General features: G+C 36.7%; 1 protein-coding gene and 1 non-coding gene across 8 annotated transcripts in view; one reads left to right on the top strand and one right to left on the bottom strand.

The window, feature by feature from the left end:
- Nucleotides 1-27,721, top strand: part of PAG1 (phosphoprotein membrane anchor with glycosphingolipid microdomains 1) — a 249,680-nt gene that overhangs the window by 100,596 nt on the left and 121,363 nt on the right. For 2 of the 7 annotated variants that reach the window (XM_056824140.1, XM_056824142.1), the window contains exon 3: nt 26,116-26,169. The exons of the other annotated variants lie outside the window; for them this stretch is intronic. The gene's annotated coding sequence lies outside the window, so the exon portion shown is untranslated. The remainder of the gene's footprint in view (nt 1-26,115; nt 26,170-27,721) is intronic. 7 annotated transcript variants of the gene reach the window in all.
- Nucleotides 5,140-5,246, bottom strand: LOC130458573 (U6 spliceosomal RNA). Its single transcript, XR_008917989.1, has one exon. It is a non-coding gene; the product is annotated as a U6 spliceosomal RNA (small nuclear RNA).

The following is a 27,721-nucleotide window of genomic DNA, read 5'->3' as shown; positions in this document are numbered from 1 at the left end:
GGTGTTTTTACTCCCACAGTTTATCCTCTGCTTGTGGATAGTGGTTTTTAGATCCCTGCAGATTGTTCAGGGACATTGCATTGACACTAATGGAGAAGTCCATTACATTTGATTGTACCACAGTGTATCAGTCTCTGTGTACAATGTTCTCCTGTTCTGCTCATCTCACTCTGTATCACTTCCTGGAGGTTGTTCCAGTCTCCATGGAATTCCTCCACTTTATTATTCCTTTTAGCACAATAGTATTCCATCACCAACATATACCACAATTTGGTCAGCCATTCCCCAATTAAAGGACATCCCCATATTTTCCAATTTTTGTCCACCACAAAGAGTGCAGCTATGAATATTCTTGTACAAGTCTTTTTCCTTATTATCTCTTTGGGGTATAAGCCCAGCAGTGCTATGGCTGGATCAAAGGGCAGATAGTCTTTTAGCACCCTTTGGGCATAGTTCCAAATTGCCCTCCAGAATGGTTGGATCAATTCACAACTCTACCAGCAATGAATTAATGTCCCAACTTTGCCACATCCCCTCCAGCATTCATTACTTTCCTTTGCTTTCATGTTAGCCAATCTGCTAGGTGTGAGGTGATACCTCAGAGTTGTTTTGATTTGCATCTCTCTGATTATAAGAGATGTAGAACATGGCTATAAATATTCTTGCATAAGTCTTTTCCCCCCATTTTCTCTTTGGGAAATAAACCCAGAAGTGGTATGGCTGGATCAAAAGGTAGACAGTCCCTTAAATCCCTTTGAGCAGAGTTCCAAATTTCCATCCAGAATGGTTCAATCAATTCAAAATTCCACCAGCAATGAATTAATGTGCCAACTTTGCCACATCCCCTTCAGCATTTATTACTTTCCTTTGCTTTCATTTTAGCCAATCTGTTAGGTGTAAGGTGGTATTTCAGAGTTGCTTTGATTTGCATTTCTCTAATTATTAGAGATTTAGAATATTTTTTATGTGCTTATTGATAGTTTGATTTCTTTATCTGAAATTGCCTATTCATGTCCTCTGCCCATCAGTTGGGAAATGGCTTGATTTTTTGCACAATTGATTTAGCTCCTTATAAATCTGAGTAATTAGACCTTTGTCAGAGGTTTTTGTTATAAAGATTTTTCCCCAATTTGTTGATTCCCTTCTAATTTTGATTGCATTGTTTTTGTTTGTACAAAACCTTTTTAATTTAATGTAATCAAAATTATTTATTTTACGTTTTGTAATTTTTTCTAACTCTTGCTTGGTCTTAAAATCTTTCCTTTCCCATGGATCTGACAGGTAAACTATTCTATGTTCACCTAATTTTCTTATAGCTTCCTTCTTTATATTCAAGTCATTCACCCATTCTGAATTTATCTTGGTGTAGGATGTGTGTCCTGTTGATCTAAACCTAATCTCTCCCATACTGTTTTCCAATTTTCCCAGCAGTTTTTGTCAAATAGTGTATTTTTGTCCCAAATGATCGCAAATATATGGTTTGTTGTGAAATAATGTTTTCAAAAGCCTTCCTGTTCCTTACTCCTTCTTGAATCAAAGATGCCTGAAGATTGTTTCTAGAGTTGAAAGATGGGGAAATAGACAAATGGCTTATCTCTACAAAACAAATCCATCTTTTAAATAGCAATATTCCTCTGATGAGAACTACGATTCACAAGATACAACAATCTGCAGGTGTCAGAATTAGAGACTATTTGAGAGCAGTGGAGATTGACATGGCGAGTATAAGCAGGTTATCACATTTTACTAGTCAAGCAACAGACACAAGAATGTATGTAACATCAAAGGACATAGAGCCTTCACGGAAAAAGAGCCAGGGTACAAGATGGACAACTCATATGTTCCATTGGTACCCCTCTGATGTCAGGAGACTAAAGAAAGGCCTCTCGCATAATGAACAAACTCATTATAGAGGATTTAGATGGTGGCTTAGGTAAGAGTATCACAAAATGAGCTTGTTGGACAGAGCTGCATGTCTGGAGATGGGGAGGTCCTGGGTTCAAATCTGTCCTCAAATACCCTGAGCACATCATTGAACCCCAATTACCTATCCCATACTGCTCTTCTGTCTCAGAAATAATGCTTAGTGTTGATTCCAAGACCAAAGGTAAGGGTTTATTTTTTTTTAAGAGTAACATAAAAGAAGTATACATGGGTGATGCTCTGCACTGTTGAAGGGGCTTCCCCCACATCAATGATGCTACATATATATCCAAGTGTTTTATAATTTATCTATTCCCACTACTACTATTTAAATCTTTGTTTCTCTTCCAGACTCTGTAAATCTCTATTTGGCCCAACAGAGGGATAAAGTGATGTAAACTATACCTTGAAGTCTGATGTGACCTTCAGACTCTGGGTTTAAGATCTCTACACAGTCCCTGGCACAAAGTCAACTTTAAATAAATTCTCATTGACTGTCTGACTGCTTTCTTCATATGGAGAAAAAGATAAATGCCAGTGCAAAGGAACAGCCTGAGGGCTCGATGGGTAATAAACACAATGTTGGTTAAGGGAGTTTGGAAAGGGAAAGAGTGTGATGAGCTGGAATAGGATTCATCACAAACCCCACCAGACTGTAGCCAGGCCTCAAAATGTCCTACTTTAAAATTCAAACTCAATACACTTTGTTAAGCTCCCACTATGTGTAAGTGCTAAGTGCTAAGAGCAGGGGTCTGAAAATGGAAACATACTTCGAGCTTAAGACAGGAACTATAGAGCAGGAGGTACATGGCTTGTAGAAATGTAAGAAGGATGCAAGGCAGGACACCCAAACAAAGGAAGGGCCCAGACCAATTCAATTCAGCTTAACAATAGGTTCAAAGCTTGTTCTGTGCTAGATAATACAAAGAGGAAAAAAAGACTTCCCTCAAGAAACTGACATTCAGCTGGCTAGGGATGGAACACAATACCTTCTTAGGGAATTAAATGCAATGTATGTAAAAAATTATTTTTGGTGGGCAGCTGGGTGGCCCAGAGGATAGAGCACAGGATGGGAATCAGGAAAACTCATCTTCATGAGTTCAAATCCAGCCTCAGACACTTATTAGCTGTGGGACATTCCAGTTCAGAGATTTTGATTTCACAGCAAGAGGGTTAGGTTATAATATAATGATGATGCAGCAGAATGACACTGGTCGTGGCCATGTTAAATACATTTTACTGTGTTTCCCTCTGTTGGGGTCTCCTCTCTTGCTCGCTATTTAATAGTGAGTGTGTATTAATTAGAAGAACAAAATAGGACACCTGAATTGCTTCCTTTTATTCCTTGATTCCCCAAGTCTTGTCCACAGGTTCTGATAGGGAGGCGAATGACAAGGGTGCTCTACTTCCCCTGGCTTAGCTTCCTTCCACTCAGTCTCATCATGGGACTTGAGAGTAGAGATTCAAACTAAGGTCTTTGCTCACTACAAGTTCAGAAATCTCTATTACTATGCTATCTAGCTGTCCACTTGTGTCAGTATGCTGCTATTGTACTTGCATGTACTGTCTCTTACTTACCTTTTCTTTTAATTTGGTATCGCTTTTTATATAACTTGGTGATGGTTGTATATAGATCAATAATTCACAGATGACTTCCATTTTATCAATCAATTGTTTAAGACTTCAGAATTCAGTGTGTGAATGGTTGCACAAGACTCAGTTACAAACAAAAGAAAACTACCCTTGAAGCAGCACAGTAATGAAAATGTTGAGAGACTCTTTCAAAATCTTGAAGAAGGAGAACAAGTCATGGATGATTTTATTAGGCAAAAAATAATTGAGAAATTAGAAACTGACAACCCACAAACCTATTTTCTTATCTTTGTAATATGTTTATGAAAATTATCTCCAACAGCTGTCTATCACAGGTATCCTGGATAAAAATACAGGAGAACAGGGTGAGTTATTAGAGCCAACCACATCTTCACAATTATACTTTCAGCCCCCACAAAACTACTTCGATCTCCTCAGAAAGATCTATGACTACTCAAGAACAAAGGAAAAACTGCACAGAGATAAAAACAAATGAATAATGAATGTCTGTTGTCAAAATTATGAGATATGACTGGGTGAGAGATCCATTGAATTAGTCTATCAGTTCATATATCTTGATTAGGAACCACAAATGGACAACGAGCTAGCTCCAGAATTTAATAGGAGGAAAATTGCAAACTGTATTGCATCAAGGAACTTAGGCAGCACAATAATGCCGAACAGCTTCCTGACTTACACACACACATTAAACATCTTTTTAACACAAGTGCTTATTATATAGTATATTATTTGACATATCCAAATCTGATCAATAATAGCTTCCTGTTATATCCTGAATTTAAATTTCTAACGATTTCAGTTTAATCTTTCACAGGGGGAAATGGCATAGTTCTATTCAAATTAGAAGGAAAAAGTTGAAAAGATCAATAGGCACTTTACATATTAGCCAATGTATGACTGGATCAAATGAGATTCCATTGTGTCTTCTATCAAAATAGTCTTAAAAACTGCCTGTGAAAAGTGGCATCTTTTCCCCAGAATTAAATTGCTTTTTTTAAAGTAGCTGTTAATGTAGGCATAAATAAAATTTTGTCCTGAAAGAGGAGGTAGTAGTATCTTTCTGCTGCATACTTTCATACGTCATATATTTAAAAAAAGATTATAGGTTCTCTGCTTATTGAAATCTGATTATCATTACATGTAGAATTCAATATATACCATACTTCTGAAAAACTGATAGTTAAATGTAATTAGCCAAGACAAATTACAGTGAGAACCCTGCAAACATATCAAAAATCTCTGAAGCCAGCGTACCAAGGTACAATTAGAAAACAGCCTATTTCTCATATAAACACATACATACAAATTATAACACCCCTAAACTGACTTCTCACTGCTTACAAAATGAAGTCCAAGCTCCTTAAGCCTGGCATTTAAGGCACTCAGCATTTGCACATAACTTCTCTCTCCAGCCTTATTTCTTCCCCAAAAAGTAGTTTGTAAATTAAAAAAGCCATTTTTGCTGTTTCTATTCTCCAGAATGAAGCACTGCTTCAGCCATATTTATCTGTGAACTATCTTCTGAATTTGCCTTGAAGATTCATGCTGCCTAGACCTATCCTTGGCACCTTTTAATTTTTTTCTTTAACTTTTTTCTTCTGAAAAAATATGGAACCTTTTTTGAACTTTTGTATCATCCTTGACAAGGGGTCATGCTCATCTTCTCTGTATTATTCCAATTTTAGTGTCTGTGCTCCTGAAGGGAGCACTTCCAACTTTCCTAATATCAGGTCCAACCTCAAATATCCATCTCAAAAACCCATCTCAAATGGTTATTGGCTCCATCAAACTTGTCCTGATTTCACTTTGCCATTCCTGTCTTCATTCTAGGACTAATAGATGCTGCTTGATTACACCTATCACATAATTATTTATTAGTTATTTGTGTTTCTGCCTTAACTCCCTGCTGGACTGTAAGTTTCATAAAAGCAGAGATTTTATTCTCCCCAGCATCTAGTATCCAGTAGACTTTTAATAAATGTTACAGTCTTTTCTCCTCTATTTGTCCCAAATGTCTTGTACCTATCTCTAGTCTATTTTGTATCTGTATATATGGATACATGCTGTCTCTCTCTCCCTCTATTCCTCTACCATCTTCTCAGCAAGTTGGTTGTCTATACTGGAAACTGTGGAAACTTTACTGAGGATTGTGTTTACCTCATGTAACCCATCATTTCCTACAGACCCCAGTCATATTGACTTTATTCCCTGCTCCTGGTCCATCTGCTTGATAAACTGAAGTTTGCTGCCTAGAACTTAATCCTCTCCCTCAAACACCCTCTCTCATGTATATCATTTCCATCTATAACAACATAATATCTTTGAGCCTTTACTTTTTTATTTTGTTGCCCCAATGCCTAGCACAATCACCTAGGATTTATTATGTATTTACCATGTGCTAAACAAACATTAGAGATTAAAAGGGAAAAAAAAAACAGTCCTTGTTACTAGAGGAAACCACACTTACATATAAGATACATACAGATTAGAATGAAAGTAACCTTAGAAGCTTGTTATTCTTCAGTAACATCCAGTACTTTGTGACCCTATTTGGGGTTTTCTTGGCAAAGAGCCTGGAGTGGTTTGCCATTTCCTTCTCTCACTCATTTTACAAATGAGTAAACTGAGGCAAACTTGATAGTGACTTGCCCCAGGTCACAGCAAGTCAGTATTTGAGGTCAGATTTGAACTCAGAAGATGTCTTCCTGACTCTACACTGGGCACTCTGTCCATTGTATAATCTATCTGCCCCAAATTACTTAACAAGACTAAGTTTAGCCTATATCAAAATCCAGATCTTCTAAGTCTACACAATTCTGTCTATAGTTTAGTAAGTCTTATAAAAAAAAGGAAACAATCTTACATGACTTGTTCTTAATGAACCTCCATTAAAGTTTTTAATGAACTTCCATTAGGGTTTTATTAACTTATAAGTACTTCAGAAGAGGTAGTGAATTTTCCTCTGATGAAAGTAGGGATCAGTTAGCCAAGCCCCAACATGCAGACTCTCTCAAAACTCATCTGTAGCCTTTGGACTGCCAAATCATTTTGTCTAGCAATGTCTGTGGAGAGCATAGAAAGTTTATAATAATGACAAAAAAAAGTAAGATTCACTCTTCTAAAAAAATAAAAAATAATAGTAATTTAGAAAACAACCTTTATGGAGTATGCAAAGAATTGATCAAGCATTGTTCATGGACAATGAGCGCTGCTATCTCTGAAAAACAATGTAGATTTGAGGTTGGTTTGGTTAAGACTCAAATAAGGGAAACTACCCTATTTGCTATTAAAGAAACTTTCCACTGGGGACTAGTTTCCTCTAATTTTACTGCATCTGTGAAATTGGTAGTATAAAGTTTTATGTGGCCAATTTTATTTTCAAAAATTTAATTGGTAGTTTTTCTAATGAACAAATATTATTTTCCCTTTTGCCCCTTTTCATTTCTTTCCTGCTCTCCTCATAATAAATATATGTAGTTAAACAATGCAAATTCCCACATTGGCTGTGTCCTAAAAATGTTGATCTTATTCTGCATTTATGGCCATCAACTCTTTGGCAAGAAATAGGTGGCAGACTTCCTTCTTTAGTCCTATGGAACCATGATTCATTGCACAAATTTCCCTTCATTCACTCAGCATTAGTTCATAGACATCTTTCCAGTTTCCTTGAAATTGTCCATTTCATCATTTCTAATAGCACAATAACATTCCATTTCATTTATTGGCCATAATTTGTTTAGACATTCCCTTAGTTTCTATTTTTTTCCTACCATGAAAAAGAATGGCTGTAAATATTTTTTGTACCTATGGATCTTTTTCTGCTTTCTCTGATCTCTTTGGTATATAGTCCTCATAGTATAAATGGGTCAAATAACTTTTTTCCATAACTTTTTAAGTTGTTTTCCATTTCCTTTTTATATCTTTTTTAAAATGTATTTTTAAAAATATTTCCCATATTAACATTTATTCTTAAAGAACATGTGAAGTCATGAAGAATACTTCCATATTAGCCATATTGCAAAAACAAACCCACATACATACACACACACCCAAAAAAGTGAAGAAAGTATACTTTCAATCTGCACTCAACAGTTCTTTCTAGAAACCCTAGACTAGAAGGCTTTTGTAGTTCCAGTACTCTATGGTCTCAACATGATGGGAAAATGTCTAAATAACTAAAGCTGTTCAAAAGAAGAATATCTGATATCCTCTATGATTAAAAATCTGATGTTTTACATATAAACATCTCTTGTTGCTGAATCATGTCTGATTCTTTTTGACCTTGGAGACCATAGCACACCCTGGGGTTTTGCTAGCAAAGATACTGGAGTGACTTGCCCAGGGTCACACAGCTAGACTAACATTCCATGCACTGAGCCATCTCCTTGACCCTATCTTTGTTCCTTTGTTAATCTTTGTTCCTATGTATGTATATATATATATATATATAATTGATTTCAATTTTATAATAATTACAGCCATTCTTCAATAATTAGTAAAAAATATGAATAGAAATTCAAGCTATCAAAAGCCATTAAAAATGCTCCTTATCTCCAATGCTTAGTGACTTGCAAATGCTTGATGTAAATTAAAACACTTCTTAGGTTCCATGTTCTGGCCAGTGATTTTTCCTGCACTGAAGGTCTGTAGGCAGAGCCCATGTGGTCACTTTGAGAGCATAATGTAAATAGTATTAAAGGAGTAGATTTCTTTTTTCTTTTTTTTTTAATAGTAGATTTCTTGGATTCTTTCCAAATGCCCACCTGCTATGTAAATGTAAACTAGGATTAGAACTACCATTCAGGGAGTTTCTGATAACTCATATGTTCTAAAATGCTATTTCATATTTCTACATTTGAACTATAGCTTGTATGTGTATAGAAAATAACTTTTTTTTTTGTCTTGTATTGAACTGGATCAGTGTAGTGTACTGTGAATTGAAAAATAAATAATCTCCTTTCATTGTCATTGCAAGGAAATATGTACCTTGGTAAGAAGTTAGCCAGTAATCAAGATGGATTATTAAAGGCATCAAAAGATGTTTGAACAGCATTTCTGCCTATAACTCCAAATGATGGTTTGGGGAAGATGCACCAAATAGAGCCAGGAACTCAAGGGAACCCAGACTAAACTACAATAGTATTAATTACTATGTGGTAAAACTCTTAAGACTAAATTGCAGGTTTACTTAGAAACATCTAATGAAAGTTGCTTGCTACCTATGTGGTTCCACCCCTCTGAGTGGAAGCACCTCTTCCTCTTTCATTTTTCCATTTTTTTTTACTCCTTCTTCCATCAATACTTTCTTTCCCTATTCATTTTGTCAAAAAAATATATAGACTGAGATTTGTGGACTTAATTTATAAGTTTATTCTTTAAAAAGTGATCCATTTGGTATCTTCATTACTAAAGAAGTGTAAGGGGAAATTTCAGGGTTGTGACTTAATATAAATTTAATTGGTTGCCAGAGAATAACCCAAATAAAATACTCAAGTCAGTTTGGAAATTTTATAGTGGTTTAATTAATATAGAGGGAAGGAATTTAAGGAGAAGAGAGAGGGAAAGGGTGTAGGATTTCTCCCACTGGGCCTGTGCCAGGAGGAGTTCAAAGACCTCCTCCACAAGGTCTTTTCAGAAGATTAGAGGCTTTCCTAAGAGGAAAGCATTTTGGAAGGTAAAGGAGAAAAGAATCAGCCTAAACTCCAAGAGAGCTCAGAGAAGATGTCTCACCTGAACTAGGATACTAAGCTTCCCCCAGTAATGTATCAAGGACTCTCACTGCCAATCCCAGACAATAGCTGCCACCACGCCAAGATGCCAAGACACTCAGCATGCTGCTGCCAGAGCCACCTCTCCATGAAAAGAGGCCAAGAGAAGAAGTGATGTGAAATATATAGACCGTTTTTACATCACTTTCCTGCATCTCACATGTACCAATGGTAGCTAAGCTTGACTTAGGACAGCCCAGGCGTCTGTCAGTTGTTTCTGATTTGTCATTTGCTAGCACATGCCTGTCATAGGCCATCCTTCTTAATACTTAATCATTAAGTAGGGGTGTAGACATTCCTATTTTGTTAGACTAAGCAGGATGGAGTAAATCTAAAGTTCACAGAAGTAGGAAATAACCAAATTTGTTATTGTCCTTTCAAATTTCTTGAAATCATTTTTGGTCCCTTTAAAAATAAACAAAATAAAAATATCCAACAGATTATACAAACTCAGAAACTGATGAATAATCTACAACGTGGATTTAAATTTCAGAAATGTTTGTATATAAGAAGTGGAGTGGTGTGTCTTCTGAGAGTGGTTACCTTCAAAAATTTTATTTGGTTAAGGTCAAAGAAAAGAATCTCCTTCAGTTAAGATAGGGAACTTTAATCTTTTTTTAAAGAATTTATTAACATTTTATTAAACTCTAAAAATTTTTACTATTGACAAAAGTGTTGAATTTCTAATGTGCTTTTTAAATTTAAATTTAATTTTATTATTTCTTCTCAATTACATGTAAACAAAAATTTTAATACTTTTTTAAGTTTTGAGTTCCAAATTCTCTCCCTTCCTTCTTCCCTTTCTTCCCCCCTTCTTTTTTTTTTTTTTATTAATTTATTTAATCAACTTAGAACATTATTCCTTGGTTACAAGAATTATATTATTTCCCTCCTTCCCTCCCTCCACCCTTCCCACAGCCAATGCACAATTTCATTGTGTATTACATGTGTCCTTGATCAAAACCTATTTCCATATTGTTGGTGTTTACATTAGGATGTTCATTTAGAGCCTATGTCTCCAACCATATCCCCTAGACTCATGTATTGAAGCAGTTGTTTTTCTTCTGTTTCTACTCCCACAGTTTTTCCTCTGAATGTGGATAATGTTCTTTCTCGTAGATCCCTCCAAGTTGTTCAGGATCACTGCATTGCCACTAATGGAGAAGTCCATTACATTTGATTGTACCACAGTGTATCTGTCTCTGTATACCATGTTCTCCTGGTTCTGCTCCTTTCACTCTACATCAGTTCTTGGAGATTGTTCCAGTTCACATGGAATTCCTCCACTTTATTATTCCTTTGAGCACAATAATATTCCATCACCAACAGATACCACAATTTGTTCAGCCATTCCCCAATTGAAGGGCATCCCCTCATTTTCCAATTTTTGTCTACCACAAAGAGTGCAACTATGAATATTCTTGTACAAGTCTTTTTCCTTATTATCTCTTTGGGGTATAAGCCTAGCAGTGCTATGGCTGGATCAAAGGGCAGACAGTCTTTTAGCACCCTTTGGGCATAGTTCCAAATTGCCCTCCAGAATGGTTGGATCAATTCACAACTCCATCAGCAATGTATTAATGTCCCTACTTTGCCACATCCCCTCCAGCATTCATTACTTTCCTTTGCTTTCATGTTAGCCAATCTGCTAGGTGTGAGGTGATACCTCAGGGAACTTTAATTTTTATTGAAGCTTCACTTTCTATGTAAAGTCTTTCCTAATCTGCTCCACCCCTAACCACAACATCCTCCAAAACTATCATAAATTTATTTAGTCCCTTTTGTGTTAATTCTGTTATATTTTCTCTCCCATTAGAAAGTAAGGTCTTTGAAGACAGCAATTGTTTCCTTTTTTTTTTGTATTTGTACCCAAATATACCCATTTGGCACATAGTTAGCACTGAATAAATGATTGCTGATTGATCATTAAAATATGTCTGTCCTAAGGTGAGAAAAATTATTTGAGTAGCAACAGCCTCACTTTTTCATTCATTCAATGATTATGTCTATTACATAATGGGATTTTAATCCATTAAGTAGAATTATCTTTTTGAGGAGAGGTATCATGTCAATTATTGGATGAATGATCCCAACAAATCATTTAACTTCTTCATTCTAGTACTTCAAGACTACAACTTGCAGAAGCTTCCAACCTGTACTAGTAAATGGACTTTCCTTACAGGGAGCCTCCTTTCTCAACCAAATCACAGGTCCAGTCTCTAGTTCCAATTTTTTTTGGAGGGGTTAAGGAGTAACATAAAAAAAAAACAAAAAAAACTTCTTTATTGTCCTGGAAGAGACTGCAGAGAAACTCATCATTACTGCCATCTATGAAAGATATTAATTCTGTAAGATAAGCAGGAGTCAATTCAGATGCTAAATGTCCATAGTACTAAATACACAAATTCTCTGGCACAATACACAATATTCTGTAAGAAAAAAATCAATTATTAAAAAGGCAAAATACACATTGAAGTCAGATTAACATAAGTACATGTAGTTACATTGCTGGGGCAACAACCCACCTTCCCATGCTACCTCACTAATTATTCTCTCCCATTACCAATACAAATAGGATTGTTTTTCCCAAAGACTGTGTCTAGAATTTAGTCTGTCAAATTATATTCTGCTACAGTTAACTGTTGAAATGCACAATTTTATTGTTTAATCGTTTCCCTCTCTTCATGATCCTTTTTTAGGTTTTCTTGGCAAAGATACTAATGAAGTGTTTTTCCATTTCCTTCTCCAACTCATTTTACAGGTGAGGAAACTGAGGTGAAGAAGGCTAAGTGACTTGCCTAGGGTCACACAACTACTACATGTCTAAGGCCTGATTTGAATTTACAAAGCTGAGTCTTCCTGACTCCAAACTGGGCATTCTATTCATTGTGCCACCTAGCTACCCTTCACAATTTTATTATAAGACAAAGAAGAGAGATATGCAAACTGAGTTGATTATATATATACAATTTTATTCCTGAGGGTTCATAAATGATTTTGACAATTGTTTCCTGTCTTACTTCCTAATTCAAATCAGAGTTTACTCTTGTAGTTTTTCTGGCCCTTGAGAAAATCATTCCCCGTTGGTTACCCGTCTGTGTTTGAATTTCTGATTGAACTGCTCTGTTCCCAGCCCCTTGAAACCTAAATTTGGGTATATGTTTGGATTTTTCAGAAAGACATTTTCTGAATCAGGTTCCCTCTTCCTTAGGCCGGCAGTACCCACGCATGCATCTTCCCATTTTCACTTCTATTTGAAAGCTTCTTATGTTGTCTGAACCCACTGGTTTTTTGAAAGCCTCCAACTTCTACTTAACTTTACTCTTCCAAGTGCCACCATCAGTCATCCTCTCTTGCATTCCAAATCCACATTTGCCTACACAGTGTGTCACAACCCCTTGTCCCCACTATGCCTTTTCAAAATCAGTATTAGTATTTCTAAAACTTAATTACTTGTTGATTGCTTCAATGCTACCAGATGAGGGCTAGTCAATTCATACATTATTTATGGAGCCAGAGGAATTTTGCCACTGCATGCCAGTCTTGTTTTTTCTACCTCCCTGAGGGTTTGATGCTGATTTTCTTACCTTGACTGCTTCTTAACCCTGGTATTAGTTACCATAGCAACACCTGTTGACTTCAGGAAAAAGGAAATGTTATAGTAACTGATGCTACCCCTGTTGTTCCCAGGGCATAATAGTCCAGTGGGTTTTCAGGGGACCTTTCAAGGCTTTCTCTTTCTAGTTCTGAAAGTGTCAGTTTTGAAATCCATTTCCTGCATTGGTATGGACTCTTGAGGAAACTGCTTGATGATGGTTCAAGCTTATCATGACACAGTGTCCTAAATTGACCTCTTTCTGGATTGCTCATTTCTAAATTTTAACAAAAATTATCTTTCATCTGTGGAGTCCAAAAGTGTTTTGCTTTTTTTTTCCTATGTCTCTATCTCTCCCTTCTTCACTTTTTTCTTCATCTTCCTCCTTTCTCCCTTCCTCCTCCTCATCTAACTTGGATTTCCCCTCTCTTGTCATGCCTACACATTGGATAAGTTTTAGTTTATCCTCTTTTACAAATGGGAACATAAAGGCAAAGAGTGGATCACATAATAGATAAGGCTTTACCAGTTGTAAAACTCAGATCTGCCAGCTCTGAGTCACTATTATAGACATATCAAAATAGAATTTGGAATCTCAGTGACTTCAAAAGGAACTGGCACCAAACATCAACAACATGGAAATAGATTCTGATCAAGGACACATGTAATACCCAGTGGAATTGCATGTCGGCTATTGGAAGGGTGTGTGGAAGGGAGGGAGGGAAAGAATGATTCTTGTAAACAAAGAATAATGTTCTAAATCAATGAAATAAAATTAAAAATAAAATAAAATAACTGTTTAAAAAAAAAGGAACTGGCACCATGTGTCCTATTGTCCTTCTGGTCAATATTATAAACTTTATTCCAAAGGAGAACACACTAATAATAGCAGGGTATATATTCCAAACCACTGAACTGGCTCCCTGAATAGTTACCATGTTGAATCTACCGTGGATGTGAAGATTTGCTTTAAAATTTTTTAAGATAGCCAAGATTTCAGAATACTTTAGGCATCATGTTCTTCTCTCTTAAAAAAAAATCTTTTATTTCTAGCTTAGTAAGAATTCTTAAGACAAAAATGCAAGGGCTAGGAAAATGAGGCTAAGTGTCTTGTCCAGTGTTTCATGGCTAGGAAGGGTCTGAAGCCACATTTGAACCCAGGGCCTCCTGTCTCCAGGCCTGGGGCTCTATCTACTCTGCTATCTAGCTGTCCCTCAGTTCAACTCTTGATGCCCCTGATTATCAGGTTATTAAGGTTTCTTACTTTTTTAAAAATTCTGTTTATTTCAAAACAATTTTTGATTGTCTTAAATATAAAGTAAACCCAGATCCTTCAAAAACTTTTTAACATCTGTTATTCTCCCCCTGCCATTAAACTATTTAAAGTTCTGTATCTTTTATATCCTGCTGGCTAATATTTTGATGCTCTTTTACTAAAGCATGTTATTAACAATCTCTTCCTTTCATAAAAATTTACATCAAAGTACATAGTATTATCCATTACAACTTCTTTTGTTTGTTATCTAATTAAGTAATGACTTTCTTATAATAATTTAATAAAACTATTATTTGTGGAAATCATATTATATTCAAGATACTGTGCCAGGCTCTAAAGATATGAAAATGAAATAGCCCCTTATCTTGAAAAAGCTTATGTTCTTTTTTTTTTTTAACTAATACCTTCTTCCTTAGAATTAGTACTGTGTATTAGTTTCAAAACCAGAAGAACAGTAAGGGCTGGGCAATGAGGGTTAAAAGACTTGCCCAGGGTCATACAGATGTGTATCTGAGGACACATTTGAATCCAGGACCTCTCATCTCCCATAAAGTCTGGGTTTTTATTCACTGAGCCATCCAGCTTACCACAGTCAAAAGGGAAAGTGAATACATCATAAGCAGATAGAAACATAACATAAGATAAGGGATGAAGGGAACAAAGGAGAGATCAGGCAAAGTTCTCTAGGAATATCTGAGTAGAGGAAATGACCACTTTGCAGCTGGGAGGCTATAGACTACATGGAGGAGACAGCATTTGTGCCTTGATGCTCAAAGAAATCATCTATATAATGAGAAGTGAATACCTCTGATTTGATGAGAACCAAAAGGAAAACAATAGAAAAAGAAGAAATGAAAAGTGCGAAAAGCAATTAGCTTAGGATGGAGACTCAAGGGCACCCATGTTCAGATGGTAGAAAGGGGAATGAGGGTTTCTTTAAAAAGAAGACTTATAGAGAGAACAAGATAGAAGAAGAACAGAAAGAACAAGAAATTGGTGTCAAGAAAACCAAGGCAGAAGCAGCTTTCTAGAAAAGGTGCAGGATTATCCATCAAAGCCTACACACAGGTTAAGCATGATGAGAACTGAGAAAAGCAATTAGCCCCATTGATTTGGGTCTTAACAAATAATCATGACTATAAAGAAATATTTCTCCTTTAAAAATCACATGAAGAAAAAACATGGGAAGACATATGAATCGATGCAGAGTATGGTAAATAGAATAAGAAAAAAATATAAAAAGCCAACAGTGTAGAGAACAACATCCACAAAGAAAATTGAACATTGTATAATGATAGTGACTGAGTGTAGCCCTAGAGTTGGGAAAATGTACATTTATCCCCACCTCTTTTTTTTTTAGAGGCAGGGAAATTGTGAGGATGGAGTATTACACATACTTGTCAGAAATGATTGAGGTGTCATGATGGTTTTGCTGACCTGCTTTTTTGCTTTCATATTCTTTGTTACAAAGAATGACTGTATGGGTTGAGGAACAGAATAGACGTGTTCCCAAATTAAGGTAATATAAAACAATATATCAATTTAAAAAAATAGACAAGAGGATGGATAGATGGTTCTTAGGATTAAGAGCCAGGCCTAGAGATGAGAAATCCTGGTTTGAAATCTAGCCTCAGACACTTCCCACCTGTGTGACCCTGGGCAAGTCATTTAATCCTGGTTGCCTAGATCTCGAAGTTCTTCTGCCTTAGAGCCAATACTTAGTTTCAAAATTCTAAGACAGAAGGGAAGAGTGTTTTTAAAAAGACAGACAAGAATAGCAATTCAGAGACCCTCAACTGGCAATTTCAGTCAAGTAGTCTATTTGATAGCTGGATTGCAAGAGGTTAAGGAGAGATTGGCTGGTGAGGAAATGAAGGCAGCAATTAGAGACTCTTCTTTCCTGGAGTTTAGTAGTGAAAAGAAATGAAATTTATTAGCATAGTTGTTTCAGATTTAGAGCTAGAAGGAAGCTCAGAGGTTACCTAGTTCAATTCCTTTATTCTATAGTCAAAGGAAATAAGGTTCTAAGAGTATGGGATTTGATGAAAGCACACAAGTAAATAGGCAATACAACCAGGTTTCAAATCCTTGAACTCCAAGATCAATGTCTGTTCTACTTTATCACAGTAGTGAGAAGACAGACAAATTAAATACTTTTTTTGTTTATTAGTTAGTTTTTTTAAGAATAGGAAAAATCTGAGCAGATATATAGAGAGTGGTGAAAGTCAGAATGTATAAAGATGGGAGAAAATTCTGAGGTTTGGAGTAGTTGAAATGAGGAAGACCTTGATTTACTCAGCAGCCATTATTATTTATCCTCATTATTTACTATTATTTATTTTTATTATTTGCTCCAAGCCATTGAGGACCCATCTAGAGTATATAATTAGCAAAAACACCTTCACACCATAATTCTGGTTAACTTGTTACGTCCCCTGTCCTACCAGTTGTTTAATCATTTTTCATTTATGTTTCATGTTTTGGGGGGTTGTTGGTAAAGGTAGTGGAATGGTTTGCTGTTTCCTTTTCCCATTCTTTTTACAGAAGAGGAAACTGAGGCAGTTAGATGACTTGCCTAGAGTCACACAGGTAGAGCCCTAATCCATTTAATGAAGATTTGTCTGTACCATGATAAAAATCTATTTCTCCTTATTCCTTCTCCCTGTCTCCTTAACTATACTAATCTTAGACCTACCCCCAAGTCCTCCTCTACCCCTGCCTTTAATTATGCCTTGTATACTATTCACTGTGTTGTGAACTGTCTTTGAGGTAGTCTGATCCCCTCACCTTCTCTACATCCTTCTCCAACCCCTCTCACTGGAATCCTTGAAAGCAAAGACCCCATCCATCAATCCAGGTGGGAGGAAGAAGAGCCATCCTTTATAAAGGATTTTAAGATTTTAAATATGTTTAATAATTTGATGTTCATTGAGGGGTCATCCTCCTCCTTCCCATCTCTCCATTTCCCACCTCCAACAAACTCCCAGCAGCCCTGGAATCTAGGAAGTGGCGTGGACACTGGCATGGCTCTTCTTTTCATTTGATAAATTATGAATCCCCTACTACAAGTATTCCAGGGAGATGAAAGACCACCCGGCCATATCCTCTGCCCTGCCACTGTGTCCTTACCAGATTCATGGATGTACCTACCTTTCAGACCCCTGGACACTGCCATCTCTTCTGCTCTGGGTTCCTAAAGACCCTGGATCTTAGCTGTGTGCCCTATAACTTTTTATGGTGATTCTGAGCTCCTTGAGATAGGGGACTCTCTCCTTTTTTCTTTTCTTTGTATCTCTGGCACTTAGCACAGGGCTTTTCATGTAGTAAATGCTCATTCATTCATTCATTCATTCATTCATGCCTATAGGCACAAAGGGTAGTTGTCATGGGCTAGGAGTGGCAGAGATTGTCCTGCTGGTCACTCTTTGCTCTTTTCATTCCTATCCATGGAGGGGACTTCATCAGCAATGTCCTCTTTAAATGCATAGCTAAGTACCTGAAAAATTGAATGCCCCAGTTATTACATCCGTCTGCCTCATTTGTCTGCCTTGCCTAGAGGAGAGAAGTTTTCTCATTTTCTCCTTACTGCCAATTCATTCCCAGTTAATTATGCTAGTCAATTTAAATGTTTCATGCCTTCTCTCTACTAAAGAGAGGCCTCGGCTTTCTGAAATTTCTGTCTACAGGTCTCTGCTTTATATTTGTCCATACATATCTACAAAAAACAGGTACAGACTTTTTTTTAAAAAAAAAGCAAAATAAGCCTGCATTATGTTGAGAAGTGTTGCTCCCAGCTGACAAAGATGGTTTTTATGTTTCTGCTCTTTGAGGTTTGATACATGTTGCTGAGTGTTTATCTACTAGAATTAGGATTTTAAGGCTACTGAGCCCTCTGCTTATGGCCTCCGGGGACTAATCTCCTTCTATTCCACTTTCCCTCAAAATAGTATATCTTTGACTGTGCTCCTTCTTTAAGAACAGTTGAGAAAAAGCAAATAGTATTGAAGCACAGGGAATGATACTTAAATGTGTTATGAATCAGGAAAAGTGTCAATATTCTATTCTCCTTGCCTTAGACAAATCTACAATATATGTTCAAAAAGATGGAGTTTTTTTAGCACCTTAGATTCTGAAAAAATTCTCCTATAAAGGATTATTCTTTTCCTCATATGATGATTTTGAAGAAGAATTTCAAAGGGAATTGTTTTCCTAGTGCCATAGAAATGATGTCCTTGCCTTGATACTTTAAAAAAAAAATCCAATTTCATCTTTATTTACTTGTCTTTATTTTCACTTTCTCTTCTCCTGCTTCATTCTGGCACCACAGTAAATTAATCTCTCTTTTCTTGCCTTCTCCCTACCCCCATTTTCTGTCTTTCTCTGTCCTTAGTGGGGAAAATGAAAATCTAGAAAATGCCTTTCTCTTAATGGACTGTTGCTTTGGCAGGCATCTGGGATTTCAGCTGTTAGATTCAGTGAAAAATGAAACAGGGGACATCAGATGTTGTGAAGACTAGTACTGTTAACACAAAAAATCCCAGGCAGGCTGAGAGTGAGAGTTAAGGCAGCTGGGGTTAGAAAAGATGAGGCACAGCTGGAAGAAACATAGAGCTGGAGTTAAAGGAACATAGCAAACCAGAGATGGTCCCAGAGGGAGTTTATTAAGGGGAGAAATATAGCCATAGAAAAGAAAGTCTTGAGAATTGTGGGGGAAGGGAGGGGAGCAGCAAACAGATTTAGAGATTATTTTCAAAACCTTTTTAGATTATACAAAATTACTTTAATGACAGAAAGGCTATAGTATAGTGGAAAGAGCATTAGACTGGAAAGGAGAGAGACAGGTTCTATTCTTAGTTCTACTGTTCAGTAGCTGGATGACCTTAGGCAATTCACTCACCTCTTGGGGTTTCAGTTTCCTCAGCTGTAGACTAGAGACTGTAAAACCCCTTTTGCCAAGGTTTTGTTTAATTATTGGAAGACCAACAATGAACATGAATGCAAACTCTAAATCATCAGATGGACATAGCTGGAACTGTGATGTCCTCAATGGGCATTCTCTTCTTTGGTACAGATGGTCACTGTACATCCTTGCTTGTCAATGACCTTGTAATCAGATTTGTCCCAGTGGACTTAACTTCCAGGTAGGCATTAGACTAGATGACCACAGGGGTTCTTATTCAGTGGTTCTATAAATATCCCAGGAGGTCCATGCACTGTGTGAAGGACCTTCCTCTGGAGCTCTTGACTTTGTCTGGATAGACATGGCCCCTGGATCACCTGAGCTGGCCATCCTTCCTGCTTACCTTCTTTATTGCCTAGATCTCTGAGTCTTTAGCCTACTTCTCATCCTGGAAAATGTTGCTCCACTTGCAGCCCTGTCCCTCTGGAAGACCACTATGTCCTTGCAGAGAGACTAGTCTCTTCCCATCCTTCCAGAGCTTCCATGTGGAAGAAGCAACCAAGCAAGTCACGCTGATTCTGTTCCTCCAGACTTCTTTGCCTTTACCCCTTGTGAGTTCTTCTTCCCTTTTTTCACTAACATTCCAATGAAGTCTTCTCCCATTCAAATGTAATCATCTTGAAACTTAACTTTTGAGTTTGATTCAAAATTTTTTTTTAATTTTTTGCCATGGTTACATGATTCATGTTGTTACCCTCCTCCTCTCTTCCCTCCCTCTTCCCAGAGTGTCTTGACAAGCAATTCCACTGGGTTATACATATATTCTTTTCAACTTTTGAATTGAATTTGTATTCTTAGCACTTAGCACAGTGCCTGGCACATAGTAAACTCTTTTCTTTTTTTAAAATTTTTTAAAAAATCCTTACCTTCTATCTTAGGATCAATTCTAAGAAGAGTGACAAGGACTAGGCAATTGGGGTTAAGTGACTTGCCCAGGTCACATAGCTAGAATGTGTCAACTGAGCCATCTAACTCCCTATAAACTAAATTACTTGTTTACTTGTTCTTTTGACTTCGCAAAAGTAACGTGAAAATTAATCTATTTTAATCATTTTAGCATATTTATTGGGGGCATACTATAATATGAGACAGCTAGGTAGATAGAGTGTCAGGTCTAGAGGCAGGAAAACTCATCTTCCTGAATTCAATTCCTGCCTAATATGATACTTACTATATATGATACCTAGCTATGTAACCCTGGGCAATTCACTTAACCTCATTTGCCTCAGTTTCCTCATCTGTAAAATGACCTGGATAAGGAAATGGCAAACTATTATACAATCTTTACCAAGAAAATCCCAAATTGGGTCACCAAGAATTGGACACCACTGAAAGTGCTGAACAACAACAAAATTTTTAAAGCTATCTAAAAATTTGTCATCACGTGGTATCTTATTAATATGTTGAAAGAATGGAAAAAATCCCCAAATTACAAATGAATAATTTCCAACTTCAAAAATATTAATTGTATATTTATCACAAAATATCAATATCATGTTTTTTGTTAATTCCGGAATCTAATAATATATTACACCTATGTAATACCTTAAGGTTTACAAAAGACTTTCTTTTGGGGAAATTTCCCTGCCTCTCTGGATCAAATTTTCTTCATCTATAAAACCAGGCATTTGAATTCAGTGTCTTCCAGCTCTCAAAGATTATTATTCTTAATAACTTCTTAGGAAGGGAAGGAAGGAAAGGGAAAAAGCATTTCTAAATGTGTCAGATACCGAGCCAAAGTACTTTTTACAAATAGCTTATTTAATCCTTCCAACTACCCTCCAAGGTATGTGCTATTTTTATCTCCATTTTGTAATTGAGGAAACTGAGGCAAACAAGTTAAATTACAAGATGACATAATAAGTATCTGAGGCCAGATTTGAACTCCAGTATTCCTGATTCCAACCCCAACACTTTTATCTACTGTTCTAGCTGCCTCGAGGCCCTCTGTGAGGATTCAGAGATGGGATTATGTAGCAAATTGATATATCAAATATATATTGATATAACTTGGAGTCAGGATCCCTGAATTTGAACACTGCCGTTGACTCATTGATTGTTTTTTTAACCTTAGTTTCCTATTATGTTAAAAGGAGATAATATAATTTTTGCATTTCCTGCCGTATAGGTTTGTCATGAGGCAAGTGCTTTATAAACATTAAAGAAAACTGGACCTATAGTTTCATTAGTATAGAAAATTCCTAGGTGAGAGAATTTCATCTACTCCTGCACATTGGCATTTTCTCTTCAATATATGTCTTAGATTTTTATTCCTAGAGTGGATAGGTGACTTAGTGGATAGAATGCCAGACCTGGAGTCAGGAAGGCTCATCTTCTTTGGCCTTTTGGACTTAATACTTGTATGACCCTGGGCATTGCACTTAATCCTATTTGCCTCAGTTTCCTTATCTGTCAAATGAGCTGGAAAAAAAAAGATCATGAAGAGTTGAAAAAAAAGAGTTGTTAGAAACTGAAAGTGAAATGATTGGGGGGTAGCTAGGTGGCACAGTGAATTGAGAGCCAGGTCTAAAGACCTCAGGATATTAGAGGTTCAAATCCAGCCTCAGGCACTTCCTCTCTGTGTGACTGTGGGTGAGTCACTTACACCCCCATTGCCTAGACCTTAATAGCCAGTATGTGTCAGAGACAGGAGTTAAGGTCAGGTGTTCCTGACTTTGAAACCAACCCTTTATTCTCTCCTTCCCAAATTGTGAAGTATCATTTAAATGTAAAACCCTCTGCTTTAGAGCCTTCCAAGTGGCATTCCCTAATAAAGGAGAAAAAAGGAAAGGAAAAAAAACACAGAGCCATTTCATCATTTTGTTCTCCAATTTAAAAATGACTTCTGATGCTACTGAATTTTGGTAGATGTGCATGATGAGGACAAATCTATTATTCACAAATTTCACTTTTGAAGATTTTTTAGGAAGCTTGCCATTAATAGGAAGACCTTATTAATATAGATTATGAAGCTAATGCAGTGGGTTATGGAAAATAAGAAGGATTTAGCCATGTGCTCGTGGGATGAGTGAAAAAGACACATCTTACATCTTGTATTTGAGTAAACACACCCATGGCTCAGTACCTTGAATACTTAGGGGGAAAACCTGAGACAGAAACGTCAAAGAAAATTCTCAAACTGTTGCCCTCTGGAAGGAGCCACTCTGATGACAGGATGCCAGCCTCGGCGTAACCATGGAAAATTGTGGCTCTGAAAGGGGGCCTGGAAGAGGCTGATCTGGAGAAGATGAGAGGTACCAGACAACACTGAGCTGGGGGACCTGAGCTCAGACCCTGACTCTGACAGTAAGCTACAGGAATCTGAACAAGCCACCATGTGACACCAGGAGCTTGTGAATGTGGATGATGTCATGGAAAGAGCATTGACTGGGAGTCAGGACTGCCTGCTCTTGGATGGATGCAGTCTGCCCCACCTAGCAACACTGTCAGTTACACCTGCTGAAGTCATCTGACCTTCAGTGCCCTACAAACTTATTTTTAATTCAGATTTGAACCTAGGACCTCCAGTCTCTAGCCCTGACTCTCAATTCATTGAGCCCCACCTAGCTGGTTCCTAAACCCATCCCCCCAACCTTATTTAAAAATATTATTTTTAACAAAGGCTAATTAGATTTGGCATTTCATAAGAAATATCTTTCAGTTCCCTTGTGCTTATTTGGTATAGCAATCTGATTCAAAATAATAAAATTTTGTTCATATTTCTAATTAATTCATAATTCTTCATGATTGGTCATGATAGTATGGGGAAATGTTGATAAGGCCCTCAATTTTTAATCCTTTTCAAAATTCATTTGAATGTCAAAGGTTTGATTTGAAATCTAATGAAAGGGTAGAAAATAGCCTGAAAAAGGCTCTTGTCTTGGCAAACCCTTCACCCAGTGAAAATAAAACTCAGCTCACTTAGCTATGATTGACAGTTGAAGGATCAGAAAAGTAGTGAGTGGAGGATAGCCCATGATTGCATGTCTTGTTCAGATCATTTTTCTGATTTATTAAAAAATGAAAATAATCACAAGAGCCAAATGCAGTGGCAAACCAAAAGTAGCAGCCTCCCACTTGACAAGTATTAGAGATACAGTAGATGAGCCTTCAGACAATGTAAGTAATATGTTTACTCCACCACAGGAAAAATACAAAGTCTTTGAGAAAATTATATTGATGCTTAACATATCTCCATATTTAATAGTTTTCCTTTAATGTATCCATAATCTCACAGATTTGAGTCTTCCCTACCTTAGCCCATTCACAGCTTATGTACCTGATTATTCACTTCTGTAAATCTTCCTTACACTATCTTTCCAATATATAAGAGGTTTCCTCTGGTACTTTTGATGTTTCATCTATGCTTAGGGGATCTCAACCCTTTTTGTGGATGTCATGAAGCATTTGAGTGGTCTGGAGAAGCCTGTGGATCCCTTCCCAGAATCATGTACTTCAATGCATAAATAAAATACACAGGATCACAGATGGAATCTGGAACCAAGTATATTAAAAATAAAATATTTTAAAAGTTCACACTCCTATACCGGTACATTTAATACATACAAAAGTAATATGTAATAATAGAATTACCACATTGTTAAAAATTCAGAAGCCTCCACTCCATCTGTATATTTAATAGTTGCAGAAGTTGGGTGTATGAAGTGTTCAGGGAAGACAAGTACCTCTGGTGTGAGCCCTTTTTTAGGGCTGCTTTCCAAAAACCTTTTGTGCCCATCTGCCAGTCAGCTCTCACCTCTGGCAGGTTCACGAAGCACGTGGCCACATGCTGGTAAAACTGTCTGCAGACTAGCTAACCGAGGCTGAGGGTAACCAACAGATTTTTAGTTTGTTGGTAATTTTGGATGGATGTCTCCTCTGGGCATAAAATGACTTCTCCTGGTAGAATGGCCATGAGCACATCAGAAATAGGCACTGTGGAAACCCTAGAGCTTGGTTCTAGACATGGAAGAGGCCTCCACCAGTCATCCTGACTTTTGACTCATCACTAGATTCAGATGACTCTAGGAGAGAGTGAGACTGGTGACTGAGCAAACCTGCCTCAGTTAAATCTAGTTCACCTGCAAGGCAGGACATCACCCATGATGTCATTCATCCCATTTGAAAACAAAGGACTTGTTAGTTGAAGCAGAAATCCTCCAGAGGCTATCTGTTCAATATTCAGCTTCCTCAAACTTCTTTTGGTTCTTTTAATTTTTTATCTACACCACACCAAGGGTTCTCAATATTTTTTGTGGGTGTCAGTAGTCTAATAAAGCCTGTAGACTTCTTCTCATAATCATGTTCTTCAGTGCATCAAATAAAACACACAGGGTTACAGAGAGAACCAAGTAGATTGAAATACAGTGGACAAAATGTTTTAAAAGTTCACAACCCCCCCCCACCTATACATTTAATACTTACAAAAGTAAAAATCAGCAAATGTTCTCTATATTTCTAGCTTCCTATAAGCAACTTAGCATGAATTTTAATTTAAATAAATTATATTTCTGAGGCAGCAATGTTTCTCAAAGATAAGAGTTAACTTCCTCAATCTCTCACAGGAAAGAAATTCTCTTCGTCTTTTATCTCTATATAGTTTGCCCCTAGCCATGATAGTCTCTGGAATGATGAATTAATTTAATTACATATATGTATATAAATATATGTGTGTAACACACAGAAAAACAGAATGACACTATTTATGCACTAGATGGCTAGGTTGAATAGACTCTTGGGATTGGAGTCAGGAAGACTCATCTTCCTGAGTTCAAATTTAGTCTCAGGCACTTAGTAGCTATGCAACTCACTTAACCCTGTGTGCCTCAGTTTCCTCATGTGTAAAGTGAAATGCAAATGGGAATTGCAAACCACAGAATTTTTGCTAAGAAAAACCCCAAAATGGAATATATGACTGAACAGAAAATTTATGCACAAGATATTTTGAATAGGATATAAGATCCTTTAAAACAAGAAATATTTTTCATACATCTTTGTATTTTCTCCATGACAGTCAGGCTAGTGTCTCTCATACACATCATGTACTTGATAAATGTTTGAGAGACTAAATGTAGTAAATGTATAGCAAAGGTAATGATGGCAGCATGGAATACAAAATCCTATCCCACAGGGAGAAGAAGGGATTGGTGATTTAATCTTTGTAGTGGGTGATAGTTGTGCTATACAGGATGGAAAGTTAAAAAAAAACAACTCAAATTTCTTTTTGTACCCTCTTCTACTTTTCAGACAGAAGTGGGCAATTGGAGAGTGACTTAGGGAAAGATATAATTAATTCTAAAGAGAGAGCCAAGAAGGTCTGTACTCTTTAGCCAGAGATATGGCACTTACTGTTTTATTAATGCATTTTGTTTTGTTTCACACTGAACCTACTTCCTAATAAATGGTCATAGTAAACTCCTTTATTTAAAAAGAAATTGACTGATCCTGTGATCTATTAACCTCAACTCCTCTACTGAGAGGAGTAGGGCATGTTGTCAAGTCAGCCATCAGAAACCAATATTGATCATTGCCTTTGATCTAAGTTCTATCATCTTTTGTTTTCTCTATTATCATATTTTTGATGTACTATTTTCTTCTGGTTCTACTTTTCTTGCTTTTTATCAGTTCTAATATTTTTTATATTTAAAGGAATATTTAAAACAGGACTATAGCTGCCCAAACTAAGTGACTTTACATGCTATTTTCAAACTTGTATTCCTGAGTAATTACAAAAACAAACACACTTCATGTTCTAGTCCAGAACCCAATTTAATAGACTATTTATAGAATCTTTTTAAGGCTGCTTCTCTCATATATAATATATTTGTCACAGAAACGTAAATATCAAGTCAAAATGAAACACAATGATTCTGTTATTCAGTCATTTCGGTTGTATCCAGCTTTTTGTGACCCCATTTGGAGTTTTCTTGGCAAAGATCCTGGAATGATTTGCCATTTTCTTCCACATTTTATTTTATAGGTGAGGAAACTGAGGCAGACAGGACCAAATGACTTGTCCAGGGTCACCAAGTTAGTAAGTATCTGAGGCTTAGAATGATGAGACTTTCTAATTTCAGGCCTGCCACTCTCCACTATACCACCTAGCTTCCCAATTAAGAATGCGCTTAGTTCTAATATTTGAAAATATATTGGTTTAAATATCTGTGAAGTTGTGTGCTGTTTAGGTTTACTGTGCTATGTTGTGATTTTTCTTACCTTGGGAGACAAAGTGCCTTACTCAGGACTTTACCCAGGCTTAATAGTACTTCTTTTGTTGAAATAGATAACTTTAACCCAGGATCTTTCACAGTCTCCCTCCATGCCCCTCCTCCAGATGTTTTCGCCTCTTGAAAATTCTCTCCTTTCTTGTAATCTCAAAAGGAATAGATTCTTTATTCCAGTAACATTTTTATAGGTCTTCCTTTCAGGATCTTGGACTGTATTTTCCATGTGTTAATTGTCATATTGTCATATTCCTTTCAGATAAAGGTGATTTTCATTTTGCCAGTGAAGGACCTAAGATTGTATTATACTATTCTGATCTGCCTGAGTAGAAAATAGGAGCCCAAGTTTTTCTTTCCTAATTATGTTTATGTGTAGCCCAATTAAGGTGAAGAAGATGGAGGCAGAAATGAAACTCCTGAGGTATTCTCTTCTCCCCCACATTTTATTTTCTTAGATAAGATTGGAAACTGGAAACAGAGGCTCTGGAATGCAGGTGATAATTGTGTTATTGTTGATGCAAGCTGGCTTATTGCCAGATTGGAGACATCAACAGTTGCTGTAACTTCTCCCTGTGATGCTGCCAGGAGAAACACCGAGAGAGCCTGGGAGCCAGCTGGGCTTTAGTGAGAACAGTGGGAATTCAGTTAGGATTCCTTGCTCGCAACTGCATGCCTTCTGCACATACTCATTGAATGGAAGGACAGTGTTTGGTATAATCACAAAAATAACATTTATCTGCCTCTATTCTTTTGTTTTCTTCACTAATTTTCAAATAAACCCTTTCATTTCTGAGTATTTAAAGTGACATATACATGATAACCAAATTATGGACTAAATTTTCTTCTTAAGTTCTCATTTTTGATACTTCTTTTTTTTAGATGGGAGGCAAGTTAAATGTTTACTTTGCAACCATTCTTATGCTGATCTATTCCACTATTTCCATAGTGTTAGAAAGGACTTCATAGATCAGCTAATCCAGTTTTTCATCCCAAACCCCACCACTAATTCTTTTATAAAATCCTTGACTCATTATCTTACAAACCCATTCTAATTTTAAATGACTGTAGAGGTGATCTTCCTTATGATGAGCTGACATCAGTTTCCCTATAATTTCTACCAAATAGACTTACTCCTGCCCTCTGAAGCCACATAGATAAGTCTTATCCTATTTCCACATGAAAGCCCTTCATATACTTAACAATTTTAATCTTGTTCTCCCTTATGAAATAGTGTGTTTTTTAAAAAGGGCTTTGTAAACCTTAAGGTGTTATATAATTGTCAGGCATTTTCATTCAGATTTACGCCCAGGGAATTAGGATATAATGGAAATGTTTACTTCCAGTTCTTTAAAATCCTGCACT

Source organism: Monodelphis domestica, chromosome 3 (genome assembly GCF_027887165.1).
Source record: "Monodelphis domestica isolate mMonDom1 chromosome 3, mMonDom1.pri, whole genome shotgun sequence".
In the NCBI taxonomy this organism is placed as follows: Eukaryota; Metazoa; Chordata; class Mammalia; order Didelphimorphia; family Didelphidae; genus Monodelphis; species Monodelphis domestica.
Note: the sequence above shows the minus strand (reverse complement) of the source record. Positions and strands in the feature narration are given on the sequence as shown.